Source organism: Saccopteryx leptura, chromosome 4 (genome assembly GCF_036850995.1).
Source record: "Saccopteryx leptura isolate mSacLep1 chromosome 4, mSacLep1_pri_phased_curated, whole genome shotgun sequence".
NCBI lineage: Eukaryota > Metazoa > Chordata > Mammalia > Chiroptera > Emballonuridae > Saccopteryx > Saccopteryx leptura.
This window is the reverse complement of record NC_089506.1, coordinates 34,247,749-34,260,403: the sequence shown is the minus strand read 5'-3', so window position 1 is coordinate 34,260,403 and position 12,655 is coordinate 34,247,749. Positions and strand designations below refer to the sequence as shown.

Here is a 12,655-nt window from a genome sequence, read left to right as displayed (position 1 = left end):
TCTGGGTGAATCGAGCGGGAAAGCTGCTTCTCGGTCCAGCTTCCCTGATGCTTACTTCTTGTCTGCAGGAGCCAAATATCTACTGCTCCTCCCCTCACTGGCCCCCACACATCTCTTCATCTCCTTCCTCAGCTGACTGGGGCCACTTCATAAAGGGATGGGAAGAAGGGAACAGATGTGAGGCATCCAGAGTGGGGGATTCAGGAAGTCTTCCCGCCTCCCTCTTCATCTCTTACTTCCCTGCTCCTTTCAAGCTTTTGAGAAGGCTTCTCACACAATGTCTCCAATATCATGGTAGTATTCCTAGAAATGATATATAATAGATAAGAATCCCAGCTCTGACTAGATAGTTCGGTTGGTTAGAGCTTTGTCCCAAAGCTCAGAGGTTGCTAGTTCAATCCCCAGTCAGGGCACATACAGGAACAGAACAATGTTCCTATCTTTTTCTCTCTCTCTCTCTCCCTTCCTTTCACTTATAAAATTAATAAAATTTTTTAAAAAGAAGATTTTTAAAGAAAGAGAAGAGAATCCCAGAAAAAAATAGCACTTTTAAAATCAGCAACAGTTGTGCATAGTTGGGGTCACTTCATAGAGAAGGGCTGACTTTTGTTCATATTCTATGTTTTGAAAAGTATTGACGGGTCACATAGAGACACAATTGGTTTATTATTTTTTTATACACCTGGACAACACAACCCGTCTAGCCCAAATCAGCATTCACACACAGAAGTTGAGGTTCACTGCTGCCTAATATACACAGCCAACAGAGCTTTCCCCAGCTTCAGAGACTTTTATAACATCCTAGAATTTTCCATCCAACATAAATAGCTTGAGAGTCCTTCTTCTCAGAGGTATAATGATGTTTTTTAACCTGATTATGTAATGCATCATTTTATACCATTTGAATATGGATGCTTTCATAAGCTAATCAGAATCCTTGAGACAATGGTTTCAAATGTATCATTCATTAAAGAAAGCAATGACTTATATTGTGTCATCTATTTTCATTAAAATGTCTTCAGAAAACTGTTCTGACTTTAAAGGCTCTCTCTCCTAATTGATATGCAACCAAACCATCCTGTTCTTTTCCATGAAAAACCTTTATTTTCTCAAGTTAGAGTTGGTAATTTTAGTATTTAGTAATGGCAGCAATCATTCTTTTTTATTTACCATATGCAGTTGGTAAGACTTTTATTTTACTGTTTTTCTTTCCACTTTAGAATAATGTGCTCTTTTTTGTATGATAATGTCATAAGCCTAATTTTCCCTTCTGTTAGGTCTTGATTATTCCCCCCAAAGGCTGATTTTTAAAATGAAAGCATTTAAAACTTAATGTTAGCAGCATGATTATGCGGTCACATGCATATACGGAAAAATAAGCCTACAGATACTGTTAATATTATTCCATGCAAATTAAGTCTAATGCAGCACATGTAAGCAGCTTCCCTTCGGGGCTGATCTAATTGTCAAACCGAGGCTGGCGTTTTTAAAAGGTAGTAAGTAAGAAGGAGGGCACATAGTAGGGATCAGTTTGTCACTGCTGGTGCAGGAGTGACTTCTGAGTATCTTTCTCATCTGACATGGAGCACTGCAGCCTAAGAATTATACTCATTTTATGAGAGTTTACTCTAAATTCACCTGACCAGTTTTTTTGTTGTTACTTTTTAACAAACATACTAATACTGGTGCCTCTTAAAGACAGGAGCTGAAGTTGGCTGTGGGAACGGGTTAAACAGCTCCCTTTAAGGTTATCTGGAGCCAACTTGCAGGTTGAAAGCGACAATTCGTTTAACTGAAGCCAGAGGAGGGGTTACAGGAAGCGTCAGTTTCAGGAAGGCAGGAAGTGGCAGTGGATCAAGTCTAGCTGCTTGACAACCAAACTGTCGTTCCTTGAGACTAGACACTAAGGAAGATTTATGTCTAGCATCCCGGGCCCTAGCATATGCTGAAGCATCCTCTGCGTCTGAACTCCCTTCCTGCCTTTCAGCACAGCTGGCTCCACCTCACCCTCCAAGTCCCCGCTCACACGTCAGCGCCTATGAGGAGCCCACCTTGACCATCCCCAGCCCCAACTGCGTTTGCAGAAAGACAGAGCAGAAAAGGAGAGACAAGGTCACCCTTCAGGAAAGGGGAGCCTGAGGCTGACAGAATGAGAGCCACACCCCATCAATGCCTATTCAGCCGAACCCTGGACCTACCCTGCTTCTTTCTGCCCTGGAAGGTTTCTGATCTCACTTGACTCTGTTCTAATCAATAATGGTTTTCAGCAGCATCAAATAGGCTGTCCCTCAGTAAAGGGAAAGAAACAGCAAGAATTGGAAAGGTAACAATAGAAAAAAGGAATAATAAAAGGGAATGGGGTATTTGAAATGTATTTTATATTGTAACTGACTAAAACCTACATGCACAAAAGACTGACCCACCTGGAATTTTAAACAGTTTTAGGAGATTTTTGTAAGAAGTAATCACATAAATGGACTGGGGGTGGGGGTGTGCAGGCTAGAAAGGAATACCACTGAGTGGTTACTTCCCAAAGCTAAGAAATACAGTGTCGATTCACTGCTCACCACTAGCAACCAGCTGACCTAGGCCTCTGGAAAGATATTTTGTAAATTCAATAGATGATCATCTTTTTTATAGACCACAGTCTGATAGAAAAGTACATACAAAGACTAACATAACTTCCAAGGTCAGTTAAAACCACCACATATATCACTTGCCAAAGGCTTTTAATGCTCTAAATGTCTACATTCTGTGTCCTTTTTCTGATCTTTTATGTCTCACCAATAAATAGATGTGTCATGATGATCTATTCACTAATGAATCCTGCCTGTCTCTTAAGGACTCCGAAAAGGGAAAATCGGGAATAAGTGTAAACGTTTTCCGAGGCCCTCTAAAAGTACAAAATTAAAGAGACCCGTTATCCCGCAACAAAAACGTTCTGCTCAAATGAAATCTCATTTTCAAACCATCCAACTGCAGAGCAGTCAACAATAACGGGCTTTATGTCCAAACAGGAGAGGAGGAGAAAGCATGGCACGCCTGCCCTAGGTTAGGAAGGGTTAGATCTAAACAACGAGGGGTAAACATATCTATAAGAGGGGGCCTGAGAAAAATATGCCGGGTATTTTTTTTTTAATTAATGGGAATTGTGCTCCCAAAGTCCCACAGAAACCTTTTTCTTTTCTAATCTGATTAGTCATCGCACTGTGAACCAAAGCCAGGAATAAGTCCAAGAATTGTAAAAGTCTATGAATCACGTCTGAAGCAGTGCGGGGTGAGACTGACATAAATCAGGGGACCCCCAGTGATCCACATGTTCTGGCAGCACTGGGCTCCAGGGGTCCTGGGGAGGAGAGATGCACAGAAAACACCAAGCGGAGGAGATACTCGAACCAGGAGCCACATGCTGAGACTACAATGTCACCCCAAGTTCCGGGAGTCAGGAGGTTGGGTCAAGTGACTGAACACATTTCCACAAAAGAGATCCCCTCTCCTCCCACAGCTGCGAAGGAGGAGGGCTGCTTTTCTTAACTAGGTCTTAGACAAGAGGTAACTGCTCTGACCCACTCCGTGCCACCATAAACAGATGGCAAAATATTAAAGCGTTTCCTGAACTGACAGTGAGATATTCATTAGCATTACCTAGAAGTGTTCTATGGGCTACTCATTTTTAAAAGAACAGTTTTTAGAAACATATAATATAAAGAAGGGGGGAAGGCTGATTAGAAGGTGAAAGCTAATCAATTTGGTTGAAACCGAACATCATCTCCCTCTCATGAAATGCCTGAAAGAATAGACCCATGAAGTTAAGCTTTATATTGTAACAAATATAAAGAATATATTCTTCTGTAAGGAAAGCAACTAAATGTAGTAACATTATGGGGTGGGGATGGTTTTCTTGTAAGAATCTTGAAGTTAGTGACGTGAAAAAACCCGCAGAAGACCAAGGCATAAAGCAGGTGCCGGCAGTAACACCATCAAACCTTTAATACAGTGCTTCATGTCTCTCCAGGCGCTGTTTTATGCATTACTTTATAGTACTGTCAAAGTAATCATTATTCCTGCGTAAAGAAATCAGCCTAGAGAAGAGGCTTAGCTACATGTGAAAGAGAGTTAGTAATGGAATCTACCCTGTAAAACCAGGTTCCCATACCCTTAATCTAGTACTTTCATTATCCTCCCCCTCGTTAAGGGCAAGTTTTCTTCAAGAGAAAGTTAATTTCCGTAGTAATGGTAGTATCGCACAGTGGTTGAGTATGGGCTTTGAAAACAAACAAATCTAAGATCCAGGCCTTGCTCTGTCATATATCAACTGATAACTTTAGATAAGTAACCTATCCTCTCTGGCCTCACTGTTATCATCTGTAATATGGGGATAATTGTATAATGGACCTACAATAGCCATTATCATTACACAGCAATTTCTGGTTTTCCTCCCCTTCCCAGCATATATAGAACACTGCACTTCTCACTCTCCTGCAGTGAGATGGTGCCATGTGACTTGTTCTGACCAATGAAATATGAGCAGATATATGGCCAATCACCTCCAGGTTCAGAGAATGAAAAGTCCGTGCATGACGCTGCAGCCTCTCTCTCTTACCCAGCTTTAGGCTGGATGGCAAAATCATACTGAGAGGAAAACAGCTTGGATCACTGAATCACCTCTTGGAGTGCGGCTGCCCAGACAACAGTGGACTCTGCCCTGTTGACTGAAGCCACCGAAACTGTGGAGTTGTGACCACAGAATAACTTAACATAGGGTGACTGACACATTCCTCAAGATTTGTGGTGAAGATCAATGAAATTTAGAGGAAGTTCTTGATACAGTGCCTTGCACAATCACCAATTAATAAAAGTCAGCCAGCCCCATGATAGTGATTGTACAGCGATAAAATGTAAGAACTAGGGTTGTACTTTCAAGACACCTAATTTATAGCCCATTTATTCCCTCAACAAATGTTTATTGAGAGTCTACAATATGCAAGACATTATGATAAAGCTGAATAGACACTGAAGAACAAGATAGACACTGTAGCTCATATAGCCCCAAGGAAAAAAATAAGCCTTTAAAAATTATCTAGATACCCCTTTCTGAGTAGTTTAGATACAATTCTCCATAAGTATGTATGGATACATTCCAGCGACTTGGAAAGGAATGAAGGCCTGACCTACCAAGGATCTGACGTTTGATAGCACCAATTAAAGAAGCTGCCAGGGCCTGACCAGGTGGTGGCGCAGTAGATGGAGCATTGGACTGGGACGCAGAGGACCTAGGTTAGAAATCCCAAGGTCGCCAACTTGAGCACAGGCTCATCTGCTTCGAGCAAGGCTCACCAGCTTGAGTCCACAGTCGCTGGCTTGAGCAAGGGGTGACTCAATCTGCTGTGGCCCCCTGTCAAGGCACATATGAGAAAGCAATCAATGAACAATTAAGGTGCCGCAATGAAGAACTGATGCTTCTCATCTCTCTCCCGTCTGTCTGTCCCTATCTGTCCCTCTCTCTGTCTCTCTCTATGTCTCTGTCACACACAAAAAAATAAAAAATAAAGAAGTTTCCAGGTCACAAGTCGGCCCACAGTCAGAACCATAAACTATCCTGCCTACTTTTTTTTAAAGAGAATATTTATTTATTTATTCATTTTAGAAAGGAGAGAGAGAGAGAGAGAGAAAGGGGTGAGGAGCAGGAAGCATCAACTCCCATATGTGCCTTGACCAGGCAGGGTTTTGAACGGCAACCTCAGCATTCCAGGTCGACGCTTTATCCACAGGTCAGGCCTATCCTGCCTACTGATGACAGTGCTAATGTCCAGTGCAGCTGGTGGAAGTGACCGAGATACACCAGTGAAAGATTTCTGATTTCTGATCAAAGACAACTGAGTGAGCAAACACAGGGTGCAGCAAAAGTAGGCTTACAGTTGGGAATATACAAAACAGTTTATTATTGTATTATTGTTTATTAATTATTGTATTATTTTCCATATAGACAACTTCTATCACATCCTATAGCACATGCCAGGCATGGCATCACTGTAACAAGAAATATTTGTGTATCCAGCTCACTTTATGAAATATATATTTGTATTTATAAATATAAATACACATATAAATCTCCCAATATTTTAATCTTATTGTTTTCTCCTTGATTCTTAAAACTATACTTTTCTGAAGCAGGAATTTCTCCAAAAGACTCCTTAGAGTTCAACTGCTAAAATTTCTTGACAGCACATCAAACTGCTGCTACACATGTTCTCAATGTAATAGCTTTGAGTCCCTAATACAGCCATATTTTTATTTACTGGGGTAAAATGATTACATCTGGAAAATATATATACTTGGACTCCAAACTCAAAATCAGTACCCCACTGCAACAGAACAGACACCATTAATTCTAAGCCGACTCCTGTAGAAGTTAACAATGGGGCACTATAGCATTTCTCAGTAGTCAATCTGCCACACTCAAATCTAATTTAAATTTCCAACAACTTTGCTTTAGAAGTTTTTCCACGAAATTTGGTCTTTGCCTGACTTGCCTGCTGTAAATTCTATTAACCAAACTCTGCAGGGCCTTACAATACTCTTGAATAATTCTACACATGCATGGTGAAATGATATGAAACCTCTAGCAAACACCTTATTATATTTCAGACAGTAAACTTATGAGCTTAAGACTTAAACTCTGGTTGTTTTTCCTTTCAGATTATCCAAAAGGCTGGATTCACTGCCTGGATAATTATATTTTCCAAGAAACAGGAGAGAAACCCTAAAGAAACTCTTTAGGCCCTGGCCGGTTGGCTCAGTGGTAGAGCGTTGGCCTGGCGTGCAGGAGTCCCGGGTTCAATTCTTGGCCAGGGCACACAGAAGCAGCGCCCATCTGCTTCTCCACCCCTCCCCCTCTCCTTCCTCTCTGTCTCTCTCTTCCCCTCCTGCAGCCAAGGCTCCACTGGAGCAAAGTTGGCCCGGGCGCTGAGGATGGCTCTATGGCCTCTGCCTCAGGTGCTAGAATGGCTCTGGTTGCAACAGAGCAACGCCCCAGATGGGCAGAGCATCACCCTCTGGTGGACATGCCAGGTGGATCCCGGTCGGGTGCATGCAGGAGTCTATCTGACTGCCTCCCCATTTCCAACTTCAGAAAAATACAAAAAAAGAAAAGAAACCCTTTAGCTTGGACCCGTCCAGTGAGACTCAGATCTCACTTGGTCCTCTCCTACCCTTTCTTCAACAACAAATGGAAACATCTGGAACAGAGGCCAAATCGGTGTCATTGTTCTGGTTCATCTCTAATAAGTCTCTCCTTCCTCAAGATTTTCATGTGAATCTATGCACATTATCAGTAATGAGACCTGTTGATTCTGTCTAGCTGTTTATCCAACAATCGCTCTTTTCCTCTCACCTCCCAAGACCTTGCGAATGTCTCCAAGCTCTTTCAGGAAACCTCCACTGGACTGCTTCCTCAAGTCAGCCTGCTAGACACACACTCCATGTCCCATTCCCAGAGGAGTCTGGGCTTTTTCCAATAGTAATAGATGAAACTGTGAAAAATGACATAAGCGGGAAAAATGACATGGCTCCATTTTAAAAGGGAGCCAAGGCAGGCATTCTAGAAGAACTGCTGGTACTTCTTGTTCCTTGAACCTTTGGAATATTTGAACTGGGCAAAATAACCTTTGGCCTGGACTAATGCAACACTGCTTGAAGAAGAGCTGTTTACAAACTTTACAGAAAAGCAGACATCCTGACCACCAGGGCTGGTGACACAATCTTTCTGAAGACAGAATCAGTAATCATCCATGTATAGCTAAAGAATAACTCAACCTGTTAGCACCAATAGAAATTTCTTTCTTCTCATGTAATCATGACCCTCCCTTTTCTCCTAAAAACTCCTGGCCTTCATCTTGTAAATGGGACACAGTTAGGTTTCTGCCTGAATCTGTGCTTCCAAAATTGCAATTCTATCTGATCCCAAATAAAGACTTGTAGCCTCTCATTTTGGCTTTTTATTTTTAGGTTAACAAGAATGAATCAGATAGTAAAACAGATCACCACAAGTTAACAAAATGCCCTAATCTATTAAGAAGATGTTTACACAGCAGTACCTGCTGCTAGGGTTTGGTGCACTTGGGGTCAACCTGGAGACTCTGTTTGGAGTCCTTCCGGTGTTCCGGCATGGGCAGTTGCCAACCTCACCAGCCCTCACTCAGGTCATTTTAGGTCACTGCAGTGAGATGTTCCCATACACAGACATGATCTTTCATAAAGAACTACATTTTGTTCTTTGTCTTATAAGTTTCACAACACACATTCAAGTATTTTTTTAAATGTATAAAGACATTTCTAAATTTAGGGAGAAAACAAGGGAAGAAACAAAACCTTCAAGCATTCACTCATCTCCTCACACAACGTGCTGAAGAGGTAGCAAGGGAATGAATGCTGTGACTCACAATTCACGCGTGAACTCCACGTGGTGCCGCCGCTTGGCTTGCCAGTGTTTTGCTGTGCGGTGCCCTCAGCAAGCTTGATCTGTAAAGAGCCAGATAGTAACTATTTTAGGCTTTGTGGGCCACATAGGTTTCCATCATACATTCTTGTTTGGTTTCTTTTACAACTCTTTAAAAGCGTAAGAAACATTCTCGCTTGAGAGCCATCATCTGGCAGCATCTGGCCACCGCTGGCCATTTGCAGGCTCTCGTCACACAGTTCTGCCCCGGAACATCTCTGGTGCTTAAACAGTGATGTGTGATAACCCCCTGAGCAGACAAAATTACATAGCAAACAAAATATAGAAAATTAAGAAGCTTTTGTTTAAAAGGAAAGATGCCTTTCTAGTTAAGAACTAAAAGAGCATACAGTCCTGCCTAAATCATTTTGTTGGTTTAATACAATTTCAGTAGAACTCCCAGAGCTGTCTGTGTATCCTTTGGGTTTTTATTTTGTTGGTTTTTGCTTTAGGGCAGGAGGAGGGAAGTCAGGGGAGAAAGGGGGTAAAGAATTTGGCAAAATGACTCTATAATTTATATTTTAAAACTTAAAGGTTAAAATAGGCAAGTTCTAGAGAATAACCCATAAGAGGGAGAAATACAACCTCTCGAATAATAAAACATTACAAAGCTACAGTCAGTAATTAAGAGTGTGGTTCTAGGGTAAACAAGAAACAGATCAATAAAATAAAATAACATAGAAACAAACCCTGAGGTACATCAAACATGAATGCATGATGACGTGTGGCAGAAGTCTGTGTTGGCTTACTCAACAACAACAGTGCTGAGTCAACTAACTGCCTATAGGGGGACTCAAATAAGATTTGTTTAAAATCTCAAATACACTCCAAAATAAATTCCAACTAATTTATAGATGTAAAGTTTTAAAATTCCATTAGAGGAACTAGAAAAAAATATACAGTTAAATATATTTATCTCCTTTCTGTATAGGGAAATACTTCCTAAAACTATTGCAGGAATCATACACACTCACAAAAAATATAATTAAAAACTTAAAAATGAAAAACAGTAAATTGAATTAGTAAATTTATTTTTACATAGTAAACTGTATATAATATATTGTATTACAAATTATTTAGTGAATAAAAATTCTAAATAAAACTAGAAAATTAAACCCATGTAAACATCAAAAAATTATTAAAAAATAAAAGCAACAACTAATTAGAAAAATAGTTTCAAAAGTGTAGAGGGAGCATCACTATCCTTATATACTGTAAAAAATACACTAAACTTCAAAAGATGAAATGTAGAGAGTTCTTTTAAGAAGTAAAAAGGTTAGCCTGATCAGATGGTGGCACAGTAGATAGAATGTCTGACTGGGGCTCGGAGGACCCAGGTTTGAAACCCCGAGGTCGCTGGCTTGAGCGTGGGCTCACCAGCTTGAGCATGAGATCGCTGGCTTGAGCGTGGGATCATAGACATGACCCCATGGTCACTGGCTTGAGCCCAAAGGTCACTGGCTTGAAGCCCAAGGTCACTGGCTTGAACCCAAGGTCACTGGCTTGAGCAAAGGGTCACTCACTCTGCTGTGCCCCCTCATCAAGGCACATATGAGAAAGCAATCAATGAACAACAAAGGTGCCACAACAAAGAACTGATGCTTCTCATCTCTCTCCCTTTCTGTCTGTCTGTCCCTATCTATGTCTCTTTCTGTCTCTGTAGCAAAAAAAGAAAAAAAGTAAAAAGGTTAATATATAGATTTTAAAATGTTCAACCTCGCTAATAATAAAAGAAACACAAATTCAAACAGCATTCATTAGTCTCTGGTCATCCAGTTAGTCATGTTAGCACACAATGCCATTTGGGAATAACGAGTCCCAGCTTCTATGCACTGCTGGTCAGAACAGAAAGTCACTCTGGTAAATACTTTGGCAAGCATTATGTATCAAGTATCTTTAATGTGGCCATACTTTTTAATTTTGATACTATGTATATTAATTTCACTTTGAGGAATCAATCAAAATGAAACCACCATCAATCTGGACCAAGATGGATATACTAAGATGATATGCATAAAACTGGAAACAATCTAAATGCCTAACTGGAGAATGGTTAGTAAGTTATGGCATACACATACTACAAAATATTCTATTGTCATTAAAACTAGGCTTATGCAAACTTTTTAATGATGGAGAATTTATTATGACCTGCATTAAGTGAGAAAGGAAAATACAAAATTATGTATGTGTTGGAATGTCAGTTATAAAATGCACACAGACACTCAGACACACACACACACACACACACATGAATAGAAAAAAATATGCCAAAATAGTCACAAGCACTTATCACTGGAAAATGAGATTATAGTGGGTTATTTTATTCTTTATATATTTCTACATTTTCCAGGACTAATATATTATCATTTCCTAATCAAAATAAAATATACCTGAAGACAACCCTCGACCCCTCCAATAAAAGACAGTAACAAAGGAAATGTTGATACTCATCAAGCCAAACTTATTCTAAAACATAATTACAGAACTAAAAATTAGGTCAGAATATATAAGTGCTTGTATTGCAAACTAAAAATCACTGTAACTATTTTATAAAACTAAGACATTTCCTAAATTTATCAAGGTCCTATCCCAACCTGCTGTCAGCGTGATATTAATAATATTCATTTGTAAACATCAGCAGACTGCTCGGTATAGGCAAGACACAGATCTAAGAGTAAAACACCAGTATCAACAAAAGGAAAAGATTCGTATAAAAACCCTGTAAGCAGCAAAGTTGAATTCATTAAAAGGAATATAATCAATAACTTTGATTTTACATTATTAGATTATCAGAGCAACATGTTATAAGGTCTACCGGAAAGTTCTGTCCGTTTTTGGAATAAAACAAAATACAAATTTTTCTTACCATCAATAAACTTTATTAAATAATATATTTCCACACCAATCCTATCTTCCGAATATGGTCTGAAATGGTTTGCTGAGCTGAATTAAGCCTTTCTGAGATCTCCGATGTTGTCAGAAAAGGATCTTGCTCCAACATGGTCTTAACAACATCGTCATCGATCAAAGATGGTCGCCCAGAACGTGGCTTATCAGAAAGGTCGAAATCACCTGTTTCGAATTTTTCGAACCATCTTCTGCATGTCCTATTAGAAACTGTACCTTCACCAAACACTTTCAATAAATTTCTACATGCTTCTGTAGTATTTCGTCCTTGTTGAAATTCATATACAATACAGTGGCGTAAATGAACTTTATCAGTAGCCATGGGTACACTATCGCTTCACACATAAGAATAATGTGAATCAATTTTGTTTTAGTTAATTTGCTACGTCAGTATGTATACATTAAGTGATAAAAACAGAGAGGCACACATGCACCAAATAAACATGTGCTCATGTGTCGAAACTTGTGATAGAAACGGACAGAACTTTCCGGTAGACCTTAAATATAATTAATTTAGGCCTGCTCTCACTGTGGCAGAAAGTTGGGAAACAAGACTCCCCAGTTATTTGATTCTAATACAATGAACAAAGGAAACAATGTACTGGGATTATTAATGAATCAAACAGGGAGAAATGAATAACTCTAGGGAGCATGATGCAATAGTATCAAGATATAAGAGTAAGGAATACCTAAGACACCCTCTAATGAGGACAGGAAGGATCTAATCCAAATGCTCACGTAACAAGTTCATTTTGGCAGAGAAGGATATGCTGGGGTAGGCACAGTGTAGATTGCAGAGTCACACAGACGGGTTGGAATCCCCGCGCTCTCGTTTATAAACCGTGTGCTCTTTAGCAAGATCCTTAACCTCTCAGAGCATCAGTTTCCCAGGCCAGCCATCAAACGTAAATAGTAATTAACCTTGCAGGGTGAATGTAAGGTCTGACACAGTAACTATTAGATGCCTGGTTCAAAGCCCAGTATGTCTAACAATGAATGGAGCCCATTACTATTAGGAAACCAGGAGCCACAGAGGCCAACCACACATCCCTGGTGCTGTGGGCACTACTCTTCCCTTTCCTGGCTGACATGCAGGCAGTGGGGAACAGCCTTGCTTGGAGCTGGCACAGGGGGTGAGAAAGGTAGGAAGAGAATGATACAGCAGCAACCCTGAGTGATTCTGTAAACCCAGGCCCTCTCAGTCCCTGTGCTGGCCTGGGCTCCTCTCCACTATACCTCAACCAAGACTCC

General features: G+C 40.2%; 1 protein-coding gene across 7 annotated transcripts in view; it reads right to left on the bottom strand.

Moving 5' to 3' along the window:
* The window catches only part of CSGALNACT1 (chondroitin sulfate N-acetylgalactosaminyltransferase 1), a 333,608-nt gene that overhangs the window by 201,533 nt on the left and 119,420 nt on the right, over nt 1–12,655 (bottom strand). For 3 of the 7 annotated variants that reach the window (XM_066380453.1, XM_066380455.1, XM_066380456.1), the window contains exon 2: nt 8,442–8,520. The exons of 2 other annotated variants lie outside the window; for them this stretch is intronic. The gene's annotated coding sequence lies outside the window, so the exon portion shown is untranslated. Of the gene's footprint in view, nt 1–8,370; nt 8,394–8,441; nt 8,521–12,655 lie in introns of those variants that run through there. 2 more of the 7 variants (XM_066380461.1, XM_066380457.1) reach the window with 2 other exon arrangements.